The 24,937-nt window shown below is 49.1% G+C and overlaps 2 long non-coding RNA genes across 2 annotated transcripts; both read left to right on the forward strand.

Annotated features, from left to right (window-relative positions):
• Nucleotides 1-10,402: 10,402 nt before the first annotated feature.
• LOC129210492 (uncharacterized) lies at nucleotides 10,403-15,220 on the forward strand. The gene is made up of 6 exons (XR_008578544.1): nucleotides 10,403-10,614; nucleotides 11,287-11,512; nucleotides 11,595-11,693; nucleotides 12,600-12,672; nucleotides 13,241-13,334; nucleotides 14,976-15,220. It is a non-coding gene; the product is annotated as an uncharacterized LOC129210492 (long non-coding RNA).
• Nucleotides 15,221-21,544: 6,324 nt separating this feature from the next.
• On the forward strand, nucleotides 21,545-24,646 carry LOC129210497 (uncharacterized). Its single transcript, XR_008578549.1, has 3 exons — nucleotides 21,545-21,728; nucleotides 22,296-22,420; nucleotides 24,546-24,646. It is a non-coding gene; the product is annotated as an uncharacterized LOC129210497 (long non-coding RNA).
• The last annotated feature ends 291 nt before the right edge of the window (nucleotides 24,647-24,937 follow it).

The raw sequence follows: 24,937 nt of genomic DNA on the forward strand, positions 1-24,937 counted from the left end.
GTCTCCGGTAAGCCGACAGGCTTGGGCACCTTCTGAAGCACGCTGGACAGCTTCTGTTTCCCAGCTCCTGGGTCGTTTTTTGGCTTTGCTTGAATCGCTTCTGTATTTCCTTTTTCTCCATGATGGAAGGAATGTAGCCTGGACATGGCTTTCCAGCAGATTGTTGCTGGAGCTGCGGACGAGAAGGAACGGCGTCCTGCTGGGGTCTGCGATGGCCCTTCCTAAACACCACGGGATCAGAGGAGTCCCGTTACGGCAACTTGCACCGCAGCTAGAGCTACGGCCGGTCTCTGCCATGTCCTCTAAGTCCTTTTCAAAGCAACTCCTTCCCGAGGCAGCATCCTGTAAGCGTAACTTGCATTTCTGGTTTCCAATGTCTTACTTTGCATTTGACTTTTTAAAATCATTGTTTCACTGGAGTGTGGCCAACTCTCAGTTATTTCAGATCGCTGTATATTGATAGTCCAGTCCTGCTTGTTGTTTCTCCACCGCCGATCCTGTTGGCATCTGCAAACTTTGCCACAACAAGGATTTTTACAGCGTCATTTAGATCATTGATAAAAATAGCAAATAAAATGGTAGTGGGAGTTTCACTCTTCTGTTATCCCAGATATTTTTACCCAGTGTAATATTGCTGTACGTTTATTGAATCGTGCCTATTGGAATATCCAGTAAATATGCCTTTGAAGAAGAGCCAGTTTCCACAAAAGCTTTCCACCTTAAATGTATATTCCCGGTCCATTATAGCGACAACTGAGGTTAAGACTTGGGAAAATAGAAATATTAAATGCATAGGTGTGTGCGTCACTGCCTGGTGCCAGGTTGTTTGCACAAGTGTAACCGGATCGTGCCCTGTGGTATCTGGGCAACTTGCTGGTTTTTAGATCAGCAATTAACTCTTCTTTGGCCATCAGAGGTCCAGCAGAAGGTTTTCCCATGCAGATTGCAGCAGTTTCTGGGCTGAAGGCATAATGATTTTGGAAGAACTCTTGTTCCTGGCTTTACGAGATGTCTAGGAGCTAGCTTCTGGGTTGAAGCTCACCGCGACGATGCAACTTTGCTTCACGCTGTCATGTGGAGAGGAAGTGACAGCCGTGCTGGACATTCTCCTTGTGGCAGTGCCCACCTTGTAAAAAACTGTTAATACACATTTTGAATGTTTCTTTTCAGTTACCAACCTGGATCTCAGCGGGGAACGGGGCTGCTCTGACAGCCACGGAGTGAGGTGGATCTGCAAGCTTATCCAGAGCCAGGCGAGGTGTCCGCAGGTATGTGCCAGCGATCCCAGCGCAGCAGCGCAGGACCTGTTCTGCTCGCTCGGGCTGGCGATGAAACTAAGGGAGTTTCAGACTCTGTAGCAGCTGGGGAAGACACCAGCGTGGCAGACAGACACCTCTGCCCTCCTTCAAGTTTTGTGGGTTGTTCAGGACCTCTAATGGGCGCAGCCCAGGAGCTCATTTAGATCCCAGGTTACGAGGGGTTGCGAACCCAGGAAATTGTTTATGAATATCCCCTTCACCCTCTAAATCACGACTCAAAGCAGCTATCACCTGACTTTGGGAGATGTTAGTGTGGTAGGACGTGCACCTTTTGCAGAGCTTCCTAAGCGGAGAAGCGTCACTGTTTCAGGTAGGGACAAAGGCAGCTCTTCTGACGGCGGCTGTGTAGCAAATCTTACAGAAATACATCTCAAAATCTCAGAACTGCTCAGAACACCCCAGCTGAATATCCCCAGGCTGGTACAGCAGAGTATGAAGGAAATTGTTGATATTCCAAACGTGGTCTTTAGCTACACAGGACCTGAAAGCACGGGCACGTTTGTACCTCTGGGGAGAGAGGTACGAGGAAGCAGGGCAGCCTTTGACACGGTAACAGGAGCTATCCCTTGCAGAGCTAGAGGCAGAATAGTCGTTATTAAAAGAAGGTGACTTGGCCTTCAGGGAGACATTTCAGCTGCTCTGGTTTGCAGACCCCTGGGTCTTGAGTTCACGGTGGGGTTGGCACAGCGCAACAGACGCTGAAGGAGGGTTACGGCTGGGGAGCTCTGACACTGCCAGCGGGAAAAGTTCAAGGAAAATAAAGAAAAGAGAGTCCCTTTGACAGGAATTGAGGAATACTTCTGACTGTACACAAATATCATCCAGCTGCTTAATTTCAGGCCTGTTGCTCACGGTATACAGGCAGGAGAAGATAAGAAGGGAAGGCAAGTGCAGGTAGCTCCTTCTACATTCAGCTCAGTGCAAGCTGGGAAAGCTTTGGGCAGCCTGTCCCCCATCTCTGTCTGCTTTCCGTTATTATTTTTATAGCCAGAAATAAGAACTTCATTGGCTTTATTCATCTCCTGTCAGATGCCAAATCAACATCTGGCAATACAGCAATTCCCAGAAAGGGCTGACGTAGTGAGACCCAGTGGAGCAGGAGGTGCTGAGGAAGGTCTTCATCATCCCCCCTCCCTGACTGCCCTTTTAATTCTCTTCCTGGCCAAAATAGGATGTGTACCCCCACCTTACCCTTGCTACCTGCCCGGATTTCAGAGCATCAGGGTCATGGGAGATCCTGTGGTTGGAAGGCACTTGAGAAAACGTCTCGGCCACGGAGGGCAGGGGCAGGAGGAGCAGGAGACAGGGCATCCTGAAAACTGGTCCTGGAGCCATGGAACGGATAGTGAGGGACCGCATCCTTCCCCAGGGCTGGGGCAGGCCACGGCATGGGGAGGAGATTTGACAAGTGGATCAGAAAGGAGCTGTGGACCGTGTGGAGTGCCTGGCCAGTGTAAGAGGGCCGTGCACGGCAGGGCAGAGGAGCTCAGCCCTCCCTCCTCCCATAGGCCTTTCTTTGGATTTGCACAGGACTCCGAACTTACGCATAAAAATGCAGGGATCCTTCCTGAAGGATCCCTGTATTTGGTAGAGTTTCCTGCAGGTTAGAGGATTTTACGATCTAGCAGAAGATTGAATAGAGAGGAACACATTTTTATTTACTTCAGTGCGTATTGGACTCATAATAAAATTCAGGTGTAACAAGCCAGAGGCAAGTTCTGTTCTATTTGGAGATTAGCCCGTGTGCAGCTGCTCCAGCAGGTCCAGCAGGTTCCCCGTCAGATCGCTGGGCTCCTGCAGCGGATCTCCCAAGCCCCCTTTTCCCACACAGTCCCGCCCTGACTCCTCCCTCGGGTGTGGGTGGCTCAGTTTGTGCTGAATCGTGGTACCTGCCTTTCCACATCTTGGCTTTTCTTCGCTCCCTATCTCCTAGATTCAAGCTCCGGCCAGTCGGTCAGGACGGTTCCTCCCTCTTCTCTGCTGGAGTCTTCTCCCCACGTTTTGGTCTGTCTTTTTGCTGACCCACCTCCATGGGAAGTTCCCTCCTGTTCCTGTGGCACTCTTGTCCCTCCGGTCGCTCTCCTCTCCCGGTCCAGCTGCTGCCCAGCTCCATTATGTGCTCTTCTGCCCACACATCCTCCCTGGGCTCTGTGGCCCCTCTTCCCATACCTCTAGCCCGAGACAGCGTCTAACCAAGGCCACTTTGTGGCTTCAACTGTTTTTGTCACTGAGGAGCCTTTGCATTTCAGTGCCCGTGCAGAGAGCAGAGCGGGTTCCCCCTTCCTCCTGCCCGGGAGTGGAGCTTCTGGGGGAGAAAGTAGCCAGGGCAGATGGGGTACAGCTTTTCCCTCCTGGTGCCAGATCCCAGCTGGACCAGCTGCCCTCCTGGCCTTGGCCGTTCTCCCTGGAACTGGAAACCTTGCCGTGAAACGAGGACACAAACCCTTGTAGCCGTCGATGATATCAGGTGCCTGCAGCCTGGTCCCATCCTGGCCGTTTTTGGAGCGTGCAATCTTCAAAATGCCCTGTCAAGTCCCCAGAGCTGGGTAACTTTGGCTGTCCTCTGCCTAATCACATGCCCACTCATGTGAGCGAATGCCACCAGTGGGAGCTGAGGCATCATAATCCAGCCCATAATGCTCCTTTAAAGACATTTCAGCAGCTCAATTAAGTTTCCACTTGTGTGTTTTCTTTTCCCCCCTTTTGCTTTCATGGTCATTTAAAACAAATAAAGTGAGCAGAACACGGCAGCGTGATAACCACCATTTAATTCCCTTCCCACGGGTCTCCAGATTATTTGGTGATTCAGCGGCAGCAGGGGGAACATTTACGGAAAGGGAGGCGGGAGCTTCCCACAGGGACAACAGCTCACAAACCGGGGCTGCCGAGCATCTCGGAGGAAATACGTGCCTCGGGTTTTCCTTTTAAATCCCATGGATATGGTGAATGCGGCGCCAGAGTCCGGGCCTCGGAACAGAAGCGGCCACCCGCTCCCCCACTTTTGTAGCGTCCTCGTTCTCATTGCATGTCTCACTGCCCTCGTTGTTCTCGCATTGTGGAGTGTGGACGAAGACCAATGTTCGGGATACATTTCACGCTTCTGTGCAAACACAATATGAGATGAAGAATTCATACCCTCAGACAAGGAGACGAGAGTTTATTTTCTCATAATAAGGAAAAGCAGCCAGATCGGAGCCTGCCAATTTCTCTTCAATGCTCCCGACTTCCCTAGGAAGTTCAAACAAGCCAACGCTTTTAAACCGGCGGAGAGAAGTATATTATATATATTTTTTTTTTAAGAACAACACAAATCCTTTTGGATCTTTTTAAAATTATTCTCCCAACCTCTATCTTGGTAGGTGACTTTTCCAGCTCTCCCCCATTTGATCTGCTGGGACTGCAGCAGTGGCGAAGGAGAATACCGTGTGTTTTATGTGTTTGCGAACAATTAATAGTGCTACTGCGTTTCATTGGAACAGCATGTAAAACGCACCCCAGGAGGGGAAAAAATAACAACTAACCAGACTGTTAAGCAGTCCAGAGCTTTCGCTGTCCTGTAGGAAAACACAATGTGGGGGTTTGCTTATTCATCAGCAGCAGTAAATAACGGGCGCTCACCTTGAGCTCTCCTTCAGCCACTTCTTCTTCTCCCCAGCCTCTGTGCTAGCAAAGAAAGGAAATATTTACTGTAGCTTGGGTAACAAATTGCGTTTTTGTAGCTGTTTAAATTTTAGCTTTTGTTTTCTCCCTAAAAAGCTCTGTTTTCATAGCTTTGGCTTTGTCTTCCCCAGCATCAAAAGCTTCTCTGCCTGGAGTGCGTTCTGCCACTGAAAATTAGTGCTGAACCATTTGCCTGAACCTGCCAACCCCACATCACAGCCAGGCATTGTGTATGCAGGTGGTTTGGCCTGGGAAGGACGCGTAATGCACGTTAGTCATTTAATTCATTTCTAATCTAATCTCTCAGAACAGCGCCGTCAGCAGTTCTTTTTACCCCTTGTGCACTAACGTCGGGATGTGTTTCCATCCCTGTGCCCGTGCCAGGAGGAGGTATTGGCTCACCCAGCACCGGGGTGCGTGGCTCCCACTTCCCTTCGGCAAAGGCTACGGTGGCGTTGGCTCCCCCTTCTCTTCATCCAGACGTCAAGGCTTCCAGCTGATCTCGCTCAAGCTGAGTCTCGGCCTGGAGGCACAAAGGTTACAGAGCTTTTTCCCCCTCGACCTTCTGCGCTCAAGAGTCATCCTGTCTTGTGTAATTTTCCAGTGGGGAAAAGACAGGCTGGCCAGCGTGAACTGGAGATCGCCGTGCGCCTTGGAAGTCCCGACGAGCCTTGAGTGGCCGAGACCTGCCGAAGCAGGTCAGGAGAGCTGCAGACCCCGGATTCCTAAAACCTGTGCTTTACCTAACACCTTCATAAAGTTTCCTGAATTAAAATGATTCAGGAAACACGTTTTGAGACTGTCAGTGAAATGCATTCATCACTCCCCTGAACATGCACCAGATTGTTAATGCTTCGGGCCAAATACCATGTCTTTTTTAATGCCTACAAAATGTAGTGCATGTTGCTGGCTTTATATTTATAATAATTATAAAAGTAACGGGAGTAGCTGCATTCCTATAGGCTAGAAATGGCCAGGCAGAGACCAAAAAAAAATGATTCATTGTTGCAATTAATGCTTGAGCTTGCACCTCTGATTAATTAGCCTGGCGATAGCGCTATGCAAAAGATCAGGGTGAGAATTAATAGGGAGACAAGTGCCGACTTTTAAGATGGTTAGACTACTATTTAGTGCTCCTTCCTTGGGCTGCCTCTGCCCGTTTAATTAAAGGCAACGGCACAGGCTTGCTATGCACCAATAGACCCCTAGGCAGGTGGTGCAGAATATTTATATAACAGCGTTCAGTCAAAAACTTCAAAATGAAATTCCCATCCAGGTCTCTAAATATAATTTTGAAATGTCAGAGATGCTAAAAAGAATGCCGGCACCGGATGAGATTGCTGTCAGGAAGAGGCGATAGCGTGCCAGATTTATACCGGTCTAAATATGCAGGTGACTTTTCAGCTCTCGTGTTTAAGGAAGCCTAAAATGCTGTGATGGACATACTTCATCTGGTGGGAGGCAGAGAAACCGACGGGAACACGTGCTGCAGATCTGTACTCGTCTAGGTGTCTGTCGCCGATCCCTGCGGACGGCCACGCGCTTGGGTTAAAGCTGTTGTAACTCTGATCCAGCGCTGCCGACGGGGTGGGCGAGCGCCAGGGTGTAGGTGTGATGGCTACAGGGGGCCAGGGCAGGAGTTGGGGGGCTTTAAGCAGAACCCAGTATGTCATTCCCCCGTGACGATGTGTCCCCCCGCCATTCCACAGCCTGGCACGCTGCGAATGACATCGGCGTCCGAATGTCACCTCGATGTTTCCTCCTCAGAGATACCGCCGAGCGTGAATGAGGAGGGCGAGGGTACGGAGAAGAAAGCGTTGGCGGATGCAGCCCGATCAGATGCTGATGGAGAGAAGAAGGACGAGAGATGTTCCGCTGAGCTCTGCTCTCTGTGGAAAGGGCTTTAGCACCTTCCCTGGAGCATCATGTCAGTGACGGGGTGGCAGTTTGCTTCTCTTAAACGACCTTTTGCTGACTTCCATCTCACAAGGTATTTCTCTCTTCTCCTCCCACCCTCCTTGTCCTCCAGGTGTACCTCTTGCCAAGGAACAGCTTTGCTCTTTTTTAATAGGGGACTTTGACGGGCGAGATGGAGCGGGGGCAACTCCCGAGAGCCTGCGAGTTCCCGTGAAGCACAAACCACTCTGAAGAGCCAACCCTTTAAGGTGAGCCCCGCTGGCAAAGTTTCTCCTCCAGGTTTTATCCATCACTCCATCTGCTGGCTCGTTATCTTTCCCTTCTGCATATTTGTGCCTCCCACCACCCCAATTCATTTTTCCCGGTTACGGCAGCTATTGACTGGTTTATATAGATGGGGTTTAACCAATCCTCCCCTCTGGCTGCTCCTGAATCGCTGACGAGGCCGATTTGTCTGTTCGCACATCAATCTGAAAGCGCATGCAAAGTTATATCTCGGCTGACTTAATTGTTAGGAGCTGCAACCCCAATGTCTTTGTAAATAAAATGGTTTAATCTCATGGGGCATGCCTGGTGGAGTGAGTCGAATAAATACATCAATATGTAAATAGATCCACAAGAGGAGGATGAACTGGGACTTTGCAAAACTGATAAAGCATCTTAGGAGACGTGTTGTCACTACACTTCGTGCATATTCTGATGAAGCAGAGAGTAATGCTGGATCTCAGCCCTGGGTTGCGGGAGAGGAAGGGAGGGAGGGAGGGAGGGAGAAGTGTGGGCATGAGCGCACCGTGACTGAAATTCTTGTATGGATTGATTTGACTTAAATATATTCCGAGGCTGGTCTAATTGCTAGTTTAGTCTCAGGCTTTGATTTTCCTGTTGCTTTCACATCTCTGCTGCCGAGTCTTTCCTGCATTTCAAGCAGCCTGACTGGGGCAGCGTCCAGACCAAACCGAACCTCTGTTAGACCAAAAGAGACGATGCCTGCCCTTACTGAACCCTTCCGCAAAGCGTTTGCAGCAAAGCGGGCGTGAATTAAAGGCAGTGAAGGTCAGGCTTTTGCTGGGTGGCTGTTTTGCCTGTGTAACAGCATTTTGGACAGCTATTTTGGACAACAAAGCCTGAAGCTTTCAGGACACCTTGTTCACGATGGGCCCATGCTGGTGTGACCCTCATCAGAGATCTTAGTGAATTGGGGGACACCAGTTAAACGAAGCACGAACGGGAGAAGGTGCCGTGACCAATTTGCTCACGCTGACACGCGTCCTGCAGGATCCTGCCTGCCGCGGGACCGTCTCTATAAGCGACAGCCCTTCCTTTTTCCTGCGTCGCGGTGCCCACCCACGGGAGACGCTGCTCTGCGGCAGCACCGCTGCACTTCCGCCGCACAGGTGGAAAACACTGAGGTTGGGTTTACAAGCGGCAGCTCCGCCTGCCGTGTGGCAGGCAAGAGGAAACCTGTCACCCACCTCGGGCACTCGATTTCCAGGGAAAGGAGAGGAGGAGAAACCTCCCACCGCATTGTCTGGGGCGCTGCCTCCCTTTCTGCGGGCTGAGCTCCAGCCCTTGTTTTGCAGCGCGCCACGTGGAATTTTATCACCTTCAACAATGAAATCTGTCACCTTCAAGCTGCTTTATTGTAATCTGGGGACTTTTCGCCCTGTCCGCTGTAACCCGGCGCTGGGCTCCTGCCACACAGCACCGCGTTCCACCCCACGCCATCGCTAACATCTATCGATCAGGCTCCTCGCTGCGACCGACGGTGTTAACTTTAGGGACCACATTTGTACTTGTTTTCTCACCGGGATCAGATCGTTAATTGATCTTCCTTCTTTCTCTTTGCCTTCCTTCTGTCTCGTGTGCATCTCAATCCCCTTCTTCCGACGGTTCCTTCACCTCCTTTCCCAGCCCCCCTCCAATTTGGAGACTCAGAGACATGCAGTATAGCCAGTATTCAGGAGGCGATCCGATATTGAAAAGAATATGATGTACAAATACGTGTTTTAAGCAACGATACATTCACGTCGCATCAGTTATAAAAATACACAGGTTTGAGTCAGATTAATTGGCGTATCTTCTCTTTGAGAAAGCAATTTAATAATAAACTCGGGGAGTGGTACTTCTTCAGCAGACGCGGCTTGGATGTCCCGGCTCTTGAAGCGTGATGTTGTGGGAGGATTTTTTTTCTGGACAGTTTGGGAACCCTGCTGTGTCAGGATGAGATAAATTGACTTTATTAATCTGCTTTTATTATGTGCTAAGATCTGAATACTTTCGCTTGCTGCTTTTCTGTAGCTTCTATTGTAGATGCATTTTTGTTTCGGGGGTAAGTGGTTTTCATCTGAAAGGCAGTTATGTACATTTGCATACATTTCTGTGGGCTAATTTAAAACTTACCATCAGAGTTGCTTTTCTGCTAACAATCACTCTGCAGCAAAATGGTTCTTACTTTTTGGAAATGTCTGCTTCAGTGCAGAAATCTGAACTTTTTGTCAAATCGTTTGGTCAAATCTTTGGGGTTTAGATTTTCAATGCAGAATCAATATTTGCAACAAAAAGATTTAAACAAAAAAAGGTGTTCATTGAAGTTTTTTCTGCAGGAAAAAAAAATCTCTAATGTATTATTAACTATAAAGAGGCTTATGTCTTGAGTTTCATCACACCACAGTTTATAATAGCCCTTCAGAAACTTGAAGCAGGTTGGTTTGTGGGGTTTTTTCATGAAACAAAATGTTGCGTTCCCCCTGCTGCATTCGTTGGCAGGTGCCTGTGCCCAGCAGGTCTGGCCCGGAGGGCTGCTCTCATCCGTCTCCGTGAGTTATTTCATAAGCGATGCAAATATTTATTTCCAAAGTGGCTGCGTAAGGGATGACAGCAACATCAGAGGCGTGAGGAGCAACGAAGAAGGCAGCACATTGTCTTGGTGGCGTTTTTGTACGTCTGATGATGACTTTGAGAGAGGTCGCTGGTGAATAAGGGTGTAGCTGATGATGGGTGCAGCTCTTCCCCCAAGTCTCCCTCTCGCCAGCGGTCTTAACCCTGACCTGTGAGAAGTCCACTTGGACATTTTAGGAAACGATAGTGGTCTCTAGGGCCAAGAACACACGGATATCCAGCACCGCTAGCAAGGAGCCGGGGGAAAAATCTCATTGCTCTCTGTCCCTTCAGTTGCTGGATTTGCCAGCAGCGGGACTTGCAGGCCAGCGCTCCAAAGCATTGCTTCGGCAGCCAGGCAGACTTGGAAGAAAGAAACGCTTCAGTCATGTTTTCGTTCCCCATGGCCAGGTTCCAGTATCCGAAATGGGATTACCAGAACTGAAATGCAGTTGGGTTTTGCCTCTGCCGACCTTCAGCAGCTGCCGTTCCAGCCCCGGGTCCCAGGAGAGCTCTGGGGATGCACCTCCGTACTGATGTGTCACTCTGATATTCCTCCCTTAAGCCTGTCCTAAGCCAAGACGGCCAACTAACATACCCAACTGCAGAGATTTTACGACAAGCCCATGGAAACCTTTCCTCCAGCACATACTAGTATGTTTTGCAAGGCAAAAATAAGCAGTAATGCAAACATCACACTTTTTTTTTTTTTCCACCCCCTCTCTTTTTTTCCCTTTGCTTCAGGAAAGCGGGAGGAGGTGAGAAAGGATCGACACTTTATCCCACCAAGGGCTTTTTCTAAGATGCCTGCTGGGAACACTCGCTGTATGCTTCTCTTCAGGTAGTAGCTCTTTTGATTTTCTCGCTGCCTTGCAAGTCACACTGAGGTGCCTGGAGAAGGATTTGCTGATTGCTTAGGAAATCCTTTCTCCCTTGAGGATCTGCTCTTTCCATCTTGATAAACTTTTAATTCTTGCTTTCTAATAACACTGAGACACTGTGTTTTATGCCTTTATGAGGGTTTTGCGATTGATGTTCATCTGCGCTTGCAGGAGACCAGTAACCTCATTTCATTTTTGACAGAACATCGGGATGAGCGCTCTGTATCCTTCTCCCTTCTTGGTCACGTATAAATGAAAGAGAAAGTAAAGCGGATATAATCTTTCCAGATCTGTCAGTCTGGCTCACTCGTACTCTCTCACCATATTGCTAAATTTCTGACACTGTTTCTGTCCAGCGTGGCATATGGCCACGTGTTTAAAGGACTCGGCCGGCTTATTTTTGATATCGTTCTGTTATCTTGTTTTTATTCTTGGTTCTGTACACTAACGTCTGGGATATTTGGAAGTAGCTGCTGTAACTTGGCGTGGGAGTAGATTGCTTAAATATTACCTCACACAGTCAATGTAAATTTATAGCAGATAAGACTTGGATCCCAAATGCCTTTTTTAACCCGTTACTGTCTTTTTTCCAATTCCATTCCCTCTGCTCTTTCGTTCTGATCTACTTCCAGCAGTTTTGAGATGAACACGGCGCTTGTTTTATGCTTAGACCGACCTCATCTGTGATACCCGAACAGTTTCTACATGGCCAGTGGAGAGATCTTGCGCTTACGCACGTGCATATATGCGCACACACAGGTACACCCCACCGGTGAAGGATTAGTCGGTGTAAGAAATCCGGGAGGAAAAATTATGAATTCACAGAAAATACACAAAATACTATGCCCAGATAGCCAGGTAATATCATTCACCAAACTGTGACACTGTTCTCATAGAGGAAATGTCATTTCCCTGAAAAAAATCCATTTTTTTTCCTTAGGAGAAGCGACATTTAGAGCACCTGTACTGAAAGGGAGAAGGTAGAAGAGCTGGTGTGCGTGCCCTGCTTCCTGTACTGTTACGCAGATTCTGAACACAGGTTTGGTTCTTTCTTATATATATTTATTTTTCCGCTCTGCTTTTTTTTTTGCTTTGAAATGTCTGCTTGCCTTCTCAATGAAGAACAGCTGAGAGATCAGGAAAATGGCTTAAGAATTCAGCGGGCTGTAAGCTATTTGGATTTAAAATAGTGCCTGGGAGAGAGCTTTTTACACTGCCTTGCTAAACAATCCTCCTTCTGTCACCGTCTGAGGTTGCCGTCCTTTGTTCATCATGATGTCGCCTTCCCTCTAACTCTCCAGAGCCTTCAAGGAAAGGAAAAGAAGGACGAATGAGACTTATTTCCTTTCTTCTTTTTTAAATCCCCTCAAGTCCTTCTGTAAAAAAAACCCCAACCCCTATGGGCCATCTGCCTTTGTTTTAGTTGTGCTTCGTGGCTTTGTTTCTTCATCACTTCCCCCTCCTCGCCCCTTTGCAGGGCACCTTTAAGCGTTAGGGGAGGCAGCTCAGCATCCCTGGTCTTGTCCGCAGCACTTGTAGCATCAGAACCTGCTCGTTTGACTACGGCCAGAGCCATCTCCGCTGCCTACGGAGTCTTTTTTTCTTCCCTCTCCCACCCTCTGCAAAAGCAAAGCCGTGGCCGGTCTGCTGAGGGAGCGCGGTTCTGGCAGCGAGGCAGAACAAGCCGGGCACCCCGTTGCTTTGCCCCTGCTGCTCCCCGGCGAAAGCGGGCAGGTGGTGGCGGGGATCGCTGTCCCGCCGCGTGGCAAGGCCTCCGACGCCTCCCCTTCGCGCTCGCCGCTGAGCAGGCAGGTGGCGGAGGGAGGGTCCCATCACGCTCGGGTTCCCGTTTATTCCCTCTGCAGATGTGGAGGCAGGCGGGAGGGAGCGCAGGGTTGTCCCACGGTATATTCTGACGGCTCATCCTTTCGCCTTTGATTCGCAGCAAATCGAGGAGAGGGCTACGCCAAACGGACGGCTCTCCCGGACGGGCTCGGCGCCGCGCACACCGGGGGAAGGTGAGGTGGCCGAGGGGCCCCGACACCTTCTTGTCGTGGACCCCCGATCCACGGGAGCCGTGAGCAGGACCCGCCTGCCACCCTCAGCTGCAGCTCACCCTTCGCATCCTGCGAAGAGAGTCTGCCCGCAGGACACGCAGGCTTCTGGAGCCGTTCTAAAGCCATTTTTGTTCAGAAATTCCTGTTGTTGTTTCTGCTGACCTAAGCGGGCTGTATCTTTTCCAAATGTTTCTGACGTTTCTCACAGAGTAATCTATTAATGTCGCAGACAAGGATTCTGCTGACTTCAGTTTGGCTTCTGTTTCCCATTGGATGGGCTCCTCTCTTCATGGGGCAATGCCTCAAGCCAAAAAGAGAGGAAAAAAACCCCAGCCCCTGAGCTAACTGAAAACAGGCCCAAAGGGAAGCGCTTTCCAGCCGCATTGCCTCTCGCTGGCTGGCTTCTGTTCTGTGCTTGGGGACGTGCCAGACTTCAGTGCCTCCGTGCTTTTGATTCCTGTTTATCCCCGGCAACATGATTGTCTATAATTATATATAATCTCCCCCTTGTTTACTCTTCTTCCTCCAGGTCTGAACGCAAGCTCGACGGCAACTCTCTGCTCGGTCTGCCAAGGCTCCAGCTCCAAACTGCTTCTCGGCATCCTCCACCTTCTTTTTCAAAAGTAACAAAGCCATTTGATTTCCTCCCACCCCTTCTCCACGCGCCCCTGCGCTCTCCCCCTCCCCCTCGCTGGCACTGGGGTTATTTATACAGAATGTGGAAACAATTTGCAGGAAAGCAAACAACGTAACCCAGAGTGAGAGAAGGGAGACAAGTTTATTGTGCACGCTTACAGCCCCAGAAATGAAATGCTGGGGGTTTTTTTGGGGGGGGGAAGAGGGAGCGGATTGTTGTCCTTTCTGCTCCTCTCTTTCAACATCTCGCTGAACCGTTTTCCATCTTGTCAGAGTTGGGTCCAAACCAGAGCAACCAGATCCGACTGCGTGTTTTGGAGGAAGTTCAGGTTGGATCCCTCCCTGCATCACAGCTCGATGAGGCAGTATCTGTGTACTTAATCCTCTCGGAGGTTTTGCTCTCGGATCATTTCTGCTCCTGGATTAGCACTAATGAAGAGCATGTGTGCTTGAGAGGTCCTGATCCAGGCCCCGAGAGCTGCAGCATTGCTAACGGCAGTGTTCTCTGCCTGGGTGTTACACGTAGCTGTTCCGAGGAACAGTTGGGCTGAAAGAGAAGATTCCTTGGGAGTGAACGAGACAAGAACTTTTTGCAAAGTCTAATTTCAGTCCTTCTCCCCTCACCCGCTTAGCATTACATTTTCAGAACATCCCAGCACCTTGCTAGCACCAATGTGAGTGTCTTTTGTAAATCAAAGCAGTTCGCCTTAGCGCCCACCGAAGAGCTGAGCTCTGCTGGAGCTTGGGAACGAAACACTTGCTGTTCTCAGAGGTGCAGGGTGTAAGCCATGGGAAGCTGAACCAGCATTCGATTCGGTACCATTGAGCATCTTCAGATTTCCCTCCGCACTGGGCTCTGTTACCGTGAAGTCCTCAAAAAGAAGCGGTTCAAGCCCACACATCTTTTGGGGAAGGGATATTGGTGTTGCAGGGGCAAGGAAATGTTCTCCGCAGGTTGGAGGACCGAGCAGGGCGGCTGCCTTGGCAAGCTCCTCCCTTCCCGGGAGCCTGCAGCCTCCTTTCTCAATAGCCTCAAGACTTGGGACGTGATCTGTGCGAGTTGTGCTGAGCTGGTAGGGCAGAGCCAGGAAGCTGCCAACTGGGACATCGTGTTTCTCTCTAAACTGGGCAAATTTCTGGCCCTGAACTGGTGCAGCAAATAAACTGCGATCTGACGGCACAGAGGGATGGTTAGAAGGAACCTGTAGTGGGCTGTTCCTCCCTGAGATCTTGCACCCTCTCCACCTTCCGGTACTTATGCTCCTTCTCGGTCTTTGTCCATACGCAAAGCATGAACTTCTAGTGTCTGTTCTGTAAAATGCCACATCTGCTCTGCCATGCGGAGTGGCAGGTGTCTCTGTGGACAGGCTGACCCTCCTAAAGCTAACGGCACAGCGCAGAGACCATCCCAAATGCTGCTGCTGCTCCCTTTCTCAGCCGGTTCTTGGCCTGAATTAGCAGCTCGAGGTGTAAAATGCAGCAAGGGCTGGAGCAAAGATACTTCGATCACCTATGTTTTCTGGTCAGGGGCAGTTCAGCTCCTCTCTTTGGGCTGTTCTAATTTTCACGAACTCTCAGAAGGGCCAGGAACAGCAACAATTTCAACAATTTCTGTTTTCTCTTCCAAGCCAGGCACCAACACCGTGGACTGGAAGCCTGCAGCTGGGAGCAAAGAGTGACTGCCGCAGCCCGCTGATCCCCGTCGGCTGAGGCACCCCCAGACATAGCAGCGCACCCCCTTTCCAGCAGCTGAGCCCCGCACAGCGGCCGTGGCACGACGGAGATGCGGGTCTCGTGGGTATTCACCCCATCTACGCCAGCGTCTGAGAGCTCAGCTGCCTCTCGCAGAGCCTGAGGATGTCTGCAGCAGCCTGCCCAGGCATGTCGCGCAGCGCGCGTAGCCGACTAGCAGCATGTACGGGGCAACGGAGAGTGTTTAAATGCGTAAAACTCCGGAGAGCCCCCTCTGGTCCCTCCGGCAGCCACGCTTGCAGGCTCAGGCCCTAAGGACAGCAGCTCTGGTTTTGGGGTTAGTCTCTGGGCACCCCACTGAAGGCATTAGGGGCAGACAAGACATTTCCAAGCTCTTTCTGACTCCCAAGGGTCCCCCCTTACTCCTGGAAATGTGTGGCCTTGAGTTAAACTGCACGGAGAATTCGCAACTAAACAGCTCACGGCAGCAGTGCAGGTTTGGGCAAAGTAGAGTCTTGCAGCTCTACCTATAGAGACTTTAAAATGCAGAGACCAGAGGGATCAGTGTAATTTCAGGGAAACAGTCATTGGAGCGCTCGTGCTTTTTCCATTCTGGCTCTAAACGTTCAAATTCTCATAAAAATGTGGGAAAAACTCTCCTTGGAATGATTGTGCTGCCGAAACCATCGTTGGCTTTTTGGAATTTCCTCTTTTCATCTTATTCTTTTTTTTTTTTTTTTAATTATTTCTAGGGCTATTTAGATGAGAACAGATTTGTATTCTTCTCTTCATGCTGCTCGCTTACCACCTGAAATCCTCATTTGCTCTTTGCAGTTCCCAACACAACCGCGAGCGATATCCTGAACAGAGCGTTCTAACTTCAGGTGAAGAAAAGCAACAGAAGCAGATGGGCTTGTAAACAGCAGAGATCTGTCTCTCCCACAGAGGTCCTTGCGGAGTAGAAAGGAGCAGAATGGTTAGTAAACACTGAGCAACTTTCATTTTCTGGGCTGAAATGTGATAATCTGGGGAGGGGAGGACAGTGTAGGAACAGCAGCTATCGTACTCTGGCACAGTCAGCTATTCCCAGCAGAAGCTGTTCGTGTTTGAACTTGTAGCAAATTGGGAAAGGGGGGGGACACGTTTTCCAGCATCAGGGATTTTGTGGGCGATGAAAACAAGATTTCCACCAGCCCTTTTACACTAGCATTTTAGTCTTGGTTTCTAAAGAAGTATCCTACTGTTTTTCTGTCATTCCTCCCTCCCCTTGAATTATTTCCGAAACCGTCAGTCAATCAGAGCTGTAATTTCGATGATACGAAATTCCCACAAGTTACCTGAAGGTTTGCAGCTGGAGGGAGGAAAAAGAAACCCAAAGTAGAGTCCCCACTGGTGGAAGACACCTCAGCCACACGTCCGTTCGGAGAAGCAGCCAGCTGACCAGGCAGCACACGTGCTGCTCCGAACAAGCGTGCGCTCCCCCTTGTCCAGCCAAGCACATACAGGACGTGGAAGCGAGCAGGAACGCTGCGGGGAAGGGCAGCGGTGGAGAAGACGATGTGCGGGATCTAATTCCCTAATAACCCGGCTTGGGTATTTCTGCTTCTCAGCGATCCGCTTGTTGCCGCACGCGTTCCATCGGCGGAGCGACGGTGAAGAGAAACAGGGCGCATCAGCCTCGTGAAGCGTGGGTAGCTGGTCTGTCTGTCCTGCCGCCTCTGCGCCCGCAGGTGCACCCCGGGGACAGCCGCAAGGGGAACGAGAAGAAAAGCCTGGTGCTGACATAACCCATCAGGGCCTTCGGGACGGGTGTTGACAAACCTCCGAGTCCGTCCTGCTGCCCCCAGGAAGCAGTACATGAACTGGTTTCTTGAAGGACCACAGATCCCTGGCTATATAAATCCTGTTTTTTCTTGTCCTTTCCTTACCCTCTGTGTAACAGAGCGAAGCAAGCAGGCATCTTCCCCTGTTAGATGGCTGGGGACTCCTCCTGGCTTTTCCTTCGTGCTCGGGCAGGACCCTTTTTCCTGCCATTTCTAGCTGCCCTTTGCTTAACAGTGAACCCAGGGGGATTTGGTTGCTTAGCTTTAGAGCCAGGAAAGGAATGAAGAGGAGCAGGAAAAGAAAGAAAACAGAACGGGGAGGCTTGCTTCCTTAGTTTATTGAGCCCGGAGAGATTTCTATAAACCACATGGTATCAGGTGTAAAAGAAATGAAAAATGATAACCAACATGGAAGAATGGAGCAGCCCCAAACTCCCACAGCCCGGTGAGTCTCCAGAAACGTTGGAGAGGCTTAAACAGCAATTTCATGTGTACCTGCTGGCAAAGAGCAGAGGTCCTGATTCATGTGTTTTCTTTTCCTTGGACAGGGAGACTACTGCAGATCCTGTGGCGTGCCAGAGTCACGGAGAAAAGAGACGTATGAAAGATGGTTCCAGGTTGGGATGTTCGAGAGGTCTGCGCTTGACCTAGGGTCGACGAGTTGGTGTTTCTGTTTTTCTTGGGGATTGGGAGGGGAGAGATTACTGAGTCCCTGAGTCTTCATGTAAAATGATTAGAATCTGGAACAGATTCCCCAAAAGACATTTAGGGATAACTGAATGCACAAAGCAGCTCAAATATACCTACCACTAGAGTTCATCCAGTCCCGGGTAAAACCTCTGAAATGGGCAGTGCTTTAATGAAGTACATATGTTTGGGGACTCAAAATACAAGAAAAAAATCATCTGAGGAGGAAGAGATACCACCTTCTCCATTTCCTAGAAAGGAGGGGAAGAATGCTTGAAACATTATTCTTTTTTTTTTCCTGAGAATGCCTCGGCTGGAGAAGAACCACTGCGGGTTAAGATGATCCCCAAAAGCTGACGTTTGCAGAACAAGTGGGCTCCCTTCGTCCTGGCACAAGCGGTTCTGGCATTTCTAGTAATTCCAAGTAATAACCTCAGAGGTTAACTGAAGTCTGAAAATAAGTTTATTTGGTAGGTGGGCTAGAGGGGGAGTTAATTATGTATTTAGATCGGTGTTGCTTTAAGCGTTAATTTTGCCTGGGAGAGGAATCTGTATTATCGGGGATGACACCTTCACACAGCTTAGATTTGGAGACAGAAAATCGGGGGGGACTGGCGAAAGCCCATCGTCTGTTATGGCAGATGGAAAGGAGCTCTGAATGAAGGGAGTCTCTTTTGTTTGGTTGGTTTGGGCCAAAAATAACCGGACTCTGTGTAAGGCTTTATTTCCTGAGAATGGGTGCTCAGCAGTTTTTTGACACCTGCGCTGTCAAGAAGGAAGCTATCCAAAATGCAGTCTACACACGTCTGAAATTTTTTTTTGCCTTATTTCTCTGTGTGTCATACTCTCCTTGCAGCTTTCCAGAGCAGAGTTACTCTTCCACTTGTTCCCCTTTGCCTCCTGCTGAGTCAATTCCTTTATTTTCCACCATTATTTGTACTGTAGTCACTCCCAGAATCTGGGAAATCTTCCTCAGAAGTCTCCTTGTCTCCTGAGCTTACTGCCAACTCTCCCACTAAAGCTTTTCATTCTTCGTTATAAAGAATAAAAGGTCAGAAAAGTGCGCCGTGACACCCATTCAGGTGCCGTTACCCTGTAATTCTTGAAAAACTCTATATGCATTTAGTCGCCAAGACTAAATATGCATTTAGGCTAGAGGGGGAGCCTAAGGACTGGATTGAAAGAGAAGCAACTGCTGCGGCTTGGTGTCGGGCACCGGGTTCTGGTTTCAGTTTGAACACCGACTCACTCGGCGAGCTTGGGGAAATCATTCTGCTTCTCTGTGCACCTGTTTCCATCCCCACCTCTAATTGTCTCCCTGTTTAACTAGGAGCTCTTCAGGACGCAGCCCGGCTCTCGCTGCGTGTGCGTACAGCGTCTCGGCACAACGGAGCCTTGTCTTGGTCGGGGCCTTAGGTGTTGGAGAAATACAAACAAGAATAAAAGGTATGCCCAGACAGCAAGGCGAGCTTCCCAGACGTGCTGCCCTGCAAGCATGTCTGAAACCCGATGTGCTGGGAGCTGTCTGTTCCCAGTCCTTGGCTTCTCTCAGTCGGCCAGCAAAGCAGTAACCAGTTCCAGTTACAATGGTGAGGTGAACTGGCACGTTCCCAGTTCCACTGGGAACCGGTGCGAAATCACTAAACTCATTTTGCAAACTCAAACAGCGCCTGGTAGGAACATCCGTCCCGCACAGCTACGGACCTGCCTGGAGCCGCGCCACCTCCCCGCAGGTGAAAAGCTCCTTACGTCAGCCCTGAAGCTCCCGGCCCACACTGCGCACGCTTGAGCCCGCTCCAATTTGCCAGCAGAGAAACGAGCAAACCCATTTTCTCCTTTCCTCCCTTGTTTGAGGAGGTGCGTACGCGTCCCTTTGGCTTTTCTTCTTGTCCGCCGGCTTTTGCCTAGCCCCTTCCTCCCGTTGTTTGTTCGTTCCCTGCACTCCATCCCATCTTTTGCCTTCCTCCCTGGTTTGATACAGCATCTCTCCGGTCCTGCTTCACACGAAGAGAAGGGGTATTAGATGGATTCCCCATAGAGTATAAATTGAATGGAGAGAAGTGGCTGGTTTCCCAGCAATAATTTATCTGATTAAAAAAATACTCTCTGAACTCCCCCTCCTCTGCTGGTCCTACGCCCCCTCCAGAAGGAACTTTGGCACTCGATCTTGTGTTTGAACTGTATTATTCAAATTGCTGGAACAGGGATTTAGATGGGAAAATAACTGTCAAAAGATGGCTCTCGGGGGGAAAAAAGCACGAGCCCTGAAATTTGGAACATGGGTTATTGTATGGAGGAGACAGAGAGAGTAAATAATTCTGGGTCAAGAACCTCTGCGATTTCTAGCTTTGCCCTCATCTAACAAAAATTTTACACAGATACGCACAGATGCACACGTACGCGCTCACACACATGTGCCCCCGCGCACACATTTCATAGAAGAAGCCATTAGCAGTAACTCCAAAGCACAGCAAGCTGTTCCTGCTGTTCCCTTTCTCCTCTCTTTTTTTTTTTTTTTTTTGCCTTACTTCAGGGCTGATTCCAAATAAAAGAAGAAATCGGCTTCATAAAACGCTTCTTTCCATGTTTGTTACCCGTACAGGTTTTATTCCTTTCAGATCGGCACCATCCAAGGGCAGTACTTTTCTTCTCCTGCCGAAGCCAGCATTCCTTTACTCACGCGGACCGTTGCAATTTGGGAACGGAAAAGTCACCCTGACACCCCTCTTCATCACAGCAATGCCGTGTAGGCGACCTCAACTATGTATTTCTGGCCTGTCTGTATTTCACCATTGCCTTTTTTCTTTGTCAGGAGAGAGGCAGGTATTTTACATTTCATCCTGCTCCCGCAGTATGCAGTGATTTATAACAGGAGCTACCTTATTAATGTCAAGGGCAGAATTGCTACCGACGTTCAAGCTGCAAGAGCGTATGAAAATCATTTAGTTAGCTGTGGCACGGTCCCAGCACCGAGGGCTGTTCGCCGACGTACGTTCCTCTCTCTGCTCGTAGCCCCCGCCAAGTCTACGTCCCGGTTTCTGGGCCAGTGGGTGAAATGTGAACGGGCCCATTCTGAGCCGGAGCTTTTCAACCTCGCAGCAACCTTAAGCTAGCCGCCACGGCTCGGGTTTCCTCGCTTTTTGACAAGGGTACTGTTCAGATGAAACCTCTCTCCGCTCCTTCTGGGGGATTTACGCTGCCACAAGTCTTCATTTTTTCCAGATGTTTTACCTAATAAATCAAGGAGTCTCATCAGAGGATTCGAATCCAAAAGCTGTTACCGTGACTTCAAAGGCACAGGCTGGAATGGAAAGAAGCAGCGCAGACATTTTATACCGCTATGTAGTCACCGATCGTGCAAATACACTCTGGTTCCAGGATTTTTTCCTGTGGATACCAGAACTCCACTGTGATTAAATAAAATGATGCCGTGCTCCTCCGGCCAACCTTTGCTTAAAAGAATCGAGCTGAAGCTCTCGCAGGCTGGAAGGTTGGCAGTAACCGAGGATGGGGCTGGTCCTGAGAGGAGGTGAGCTCTGCCACCCCCCCCGTCCAAGATCAGGGACCGTTAGCTCAGGTTCCAACTCACTCTGTCTTTGCAGATCGATACGTGGCTGCGTGTTTTCTCTCGGTTCTAGTTTAAGCTATTTTCACGTGAAGGATTCAGACATCCGTTCATGTTCTTCAGATGTTTGGGAAAGAAAAAGATAAAAAAGTTACATGGCTGCAAAATGTGATTGTGATTATTCATACTGGTTTGTTCCTTGATCAAGAATGTAACATTTTTTTAAAAATATTTCTTTTTACAGCGTCTGCATGGTATCGTTTTCTTTCACTGTTACATTTCTAAAGATAAAAGCTCTGGCGTTTTGAGAAACTGTTATGTATGTGTTTCTAATTACTTGATAGCACAGTGTACTGCAGGATAACGTAATGAAGAAAAACAGCTGAAGAAAGAGAAGATGTTCCTGCGGGTAGGTGAGCTGAAGACCTACATTCTGCGTTTTGCTTCCCTGCTTTCCAGAAGAGCTCTGGCGTGACTCCTGCTGCGCCAGGTGCTGCCCATCGGAGATGTCCCACTTCAGCCATGAAGAGAGGTGCCCAGGTTGAGTTTCAAGAGAGGATTTGGACTGTCTCCCAAAGCCGTGGAGAGGGGGAGGCTGTGACGACCTCCTGAGGGTGAGGGGAACAGAGATTTTGGCTTGCGGTGTCTGAGGATTCGGTTACAGGAATAAGTTGTCACTGGGGGGCTGTCGGGGGAGGGCTCAGCTAACCCTCTCTTACGCTGGTGGCAGGTTAAAAGCACGGAGAGGGCTCTTACTGCAAAGCAGATGTGTGGTACACTGCTCGCGGGAAGTGGGGACAGTAGGGCTTGGAGTGCTGTGAAAATACTGTGCGACCCACAGTAAACACTGTCGTGATGTAAACCAGAGTCGGGACAGGAATTTACTCCGGTTAGATCGTATTCTGTGCGTCCCGGGCAGCAAGGAGCAAGAGGGCATTTGGTCTTAAAACCGGATCTTAAAAAATCACCGTGGTTGCCCAACAGGTGGATGTTTCGGAAAAGGGGACGTCCTGCTGCATTCTGGTGGAGGGTTGTCAGAGAGGGAACAGCCAACTATGTGTCTCCTGTCTTGTACCGATATGTTCAGACTGAAGAATAACCTCATCTAAATATTAATAATGAAATAACAGTTACCATGATACAGACTTCAGAAAAATTGCTGCTTATCTTCCCTCCCCCAGGATGCTGAAGCCCAGCACCCCAAACTGTCGTGACTGCCTGGGATCGCTGACATCTAGTGTGATATGTGCTGGATCATCAGAACGGAGTGGGAGCGGCACAGCTTGGCTTCGGGAGCCAAAAATAGGTACTATCATTTCTGAGCCGAAGCCTCCCTTGTCTTTCTCCACCCAGCCCTGCCTGTTTGGCACATGCAGCACATAATCGTAGTGTTCACATCGTACCAAAGAAAAACCACATTCCTAAAGCAAGCGGTGCGTTAAGTAGTGGACGTGCTTTGGAAACAGGGTATGTTATGACATGGATCCTAAATTAGTGAGCATCAGTGACAATGGTTTGCAGATTTTCTACAGGCGATGGGTATAGAAAGGAGCACGGCTCATCTGCTGCATTGCCATGTGGAAAAGCACCAGAGATGTTCAGAGACGTGCCGTAAAATAGGGAGCTTGAATTCCTTTCACTGGACAGCTGCTCAAATACTTGTAATTGAATGATTGAGTGATGAATGTAGCACATTTGATTTTTCTCTGGATCTTTTCTCTCTTTTATTCTGTAGCTCTGTGAATCTCAATCATGCTTTTACCTTTTTTTTTTTTTTTTTTTTTAAGTCTACTCACTGGAGTAAGTATGTGTCTGCTTCTGCCAAGCCCCAAAAGCTAATTTCATTAAAAAACCTTGATTATTCAGGAAGGGTGAAGTTTGATCCACAAAGATAACTCTCTTTGAAGACATCTGCTCCGTTGGTAGTGACTGATTTAAGTGGGTTCCATTTTTCTATGCCTGTTACGCCGTTCTCAAGGCCACACAAAGGAGGAGGAATTGTGTGAGGCCATATAAATCAGGGTTTCTTATAGGGATGTCAAACACAACTGCACCATGGGGTGTTAATAGTGAGCAGGCAAGTAGTCAAAAGCAAGTCAGAACCAACTAACAAAAGCCACAAAGCTAATCTGTCTGGTTCTCGATGCTTCCCAAAAGTGCAGTGTCTGCACACTCACGTTCTGTTCAGGGAGAAGCTTGGGCTGTTAGACTGATCCGTATCACGTTTTCAAAGTCCTCCAGTAATTGGATGAGTAGGTTTGGTGGAATGTCTTTGGTTCTCAATTTCTCCCATCAGGAAAGATCTAAAAATGAAGCTATATGTGAGCACATCACTACTCCAGGTCTCCTCCTACTTATTAACACCGAGCTCACTCCACTGAAGTCACGCTCAGCTAAAGCAGTGGTGAGGAGAATCAGGCCCCTGGACACAGTAAGGGACCTGTTGGATTAAACTTCCGTTGAATAGTCAGTTCATCATTGCGTGGAGGAAGAAAACTCCCAATCTTTGTGCACGCCAGTAAGAGTTTCCTCCTTTTCCAGTAGTACTTTGTGGGCAGAGTGGAGGGCAGCCAAGAAAATTTAACCGGATTGAGAAATATAAAAAACCTTTTAGCGCACACTTGAAGCGAAAGCTCTCAAGCGGCATTTCCTGTATGCTGGACCACAGAGACACTGCGAGCACCAGTCCCTTTCTCTAGAAATGCTCATCCTTGACACGGCTGCCTTGAGCACATCGGGTTTTCGGAGGTTTCCGCTCGCTCTTTTCATCTTTAAGACTCAAGGCTGCATGGTGGTCCGTGAGTCAGGTTTGTGGGCACAGTGTATGATGGCGGGACACAGTTTTCTCTCGCAGGATGATCCCACAATCTCTGCAGCTTTCCAAATAGCTGATAGTTCAGAAGAGAAACTGAGCTCAAACCTCCCGAAAACTCGTGTGCTTTCTAGCCAAAATGGAGCTGTTAGTGCTTTGAAACAGGCCACGGGGCTTCCTTTGTGCAGAAGGAATTCAAGACAGTGGAAGGTTTCAGGGACTGAACGAAGCTTGTGAGCCAGGATCTTGGATGATCACATGAGTCCATTGGACAGACTGCACACACGTGCGTGCACATGTGCCTGCGAGCACATACCATTGTGGTTTCTGTATTATTTTTTGTTATTTCTCAATATTCCCATTAATATTTCATGTATTTATCTCGGTTGCTGGTAATTACAGCAGTGAAAGCGCTGACTCTGATGTCCCTCTGGGACGTGACATTGGCTTGGGACAGCCCAATGGTTTTGTGTGGGCCTGCAAAAAATGTTCTGCCCACTGCCCTCCAATGCCAAGAACATTCCTGGCTTCTCCGATAACATCCTTAAGCACAGCACTGATACAAAGACTTTCCTGTAGATGAATGACCTGACATTTCCAAATATTTCTTATTTTCCAGGACTTTTGGGTCACTAGAAGCTATTTGAGTTCTACCTATTCCTCTTAAGAAGGACTTCAGCTATCTCAGTTCTATACCTACAGCGTCCCTCCATTTCACAGGTAATTTTTTGGAAATGAATTTGGCAAAAGCAGCAAGCAGGGAACGAGAATCCAGACCAGGGCAGACTGGGGTAACCCTGACAGAGTTTTTTTGGAAGACGGTAACTGACCTGGGAAAGGAATTAGTCCTGGTAGGGAGGGCGAGCTGGGTGTGAACTCTGGGAAGGGAACAACAGAGGGTGCTGCAGGTCCCAGCTGAGCCGACAGCTGTGGAACGGGTGGCACAGGCTTCAGTTCAGGGGCAGGGATGCAGATGTGATCCTTGGGGGTGACGGCTTGTGACCAAAATGA

Source organism: Grus americana, chromosome 10 (genome assembly GCF_028858705.1).
Source record: "Grus americana isolate bGruAme1 chromosome 10, bGruAme1.mat, whole genome shotgun sequence".
Taxonomy (NCBI): Eukaryota; Metazoa; Chordata; class Aves; order Gruiformes; family Gruidae; genus Grus; species Grus americana.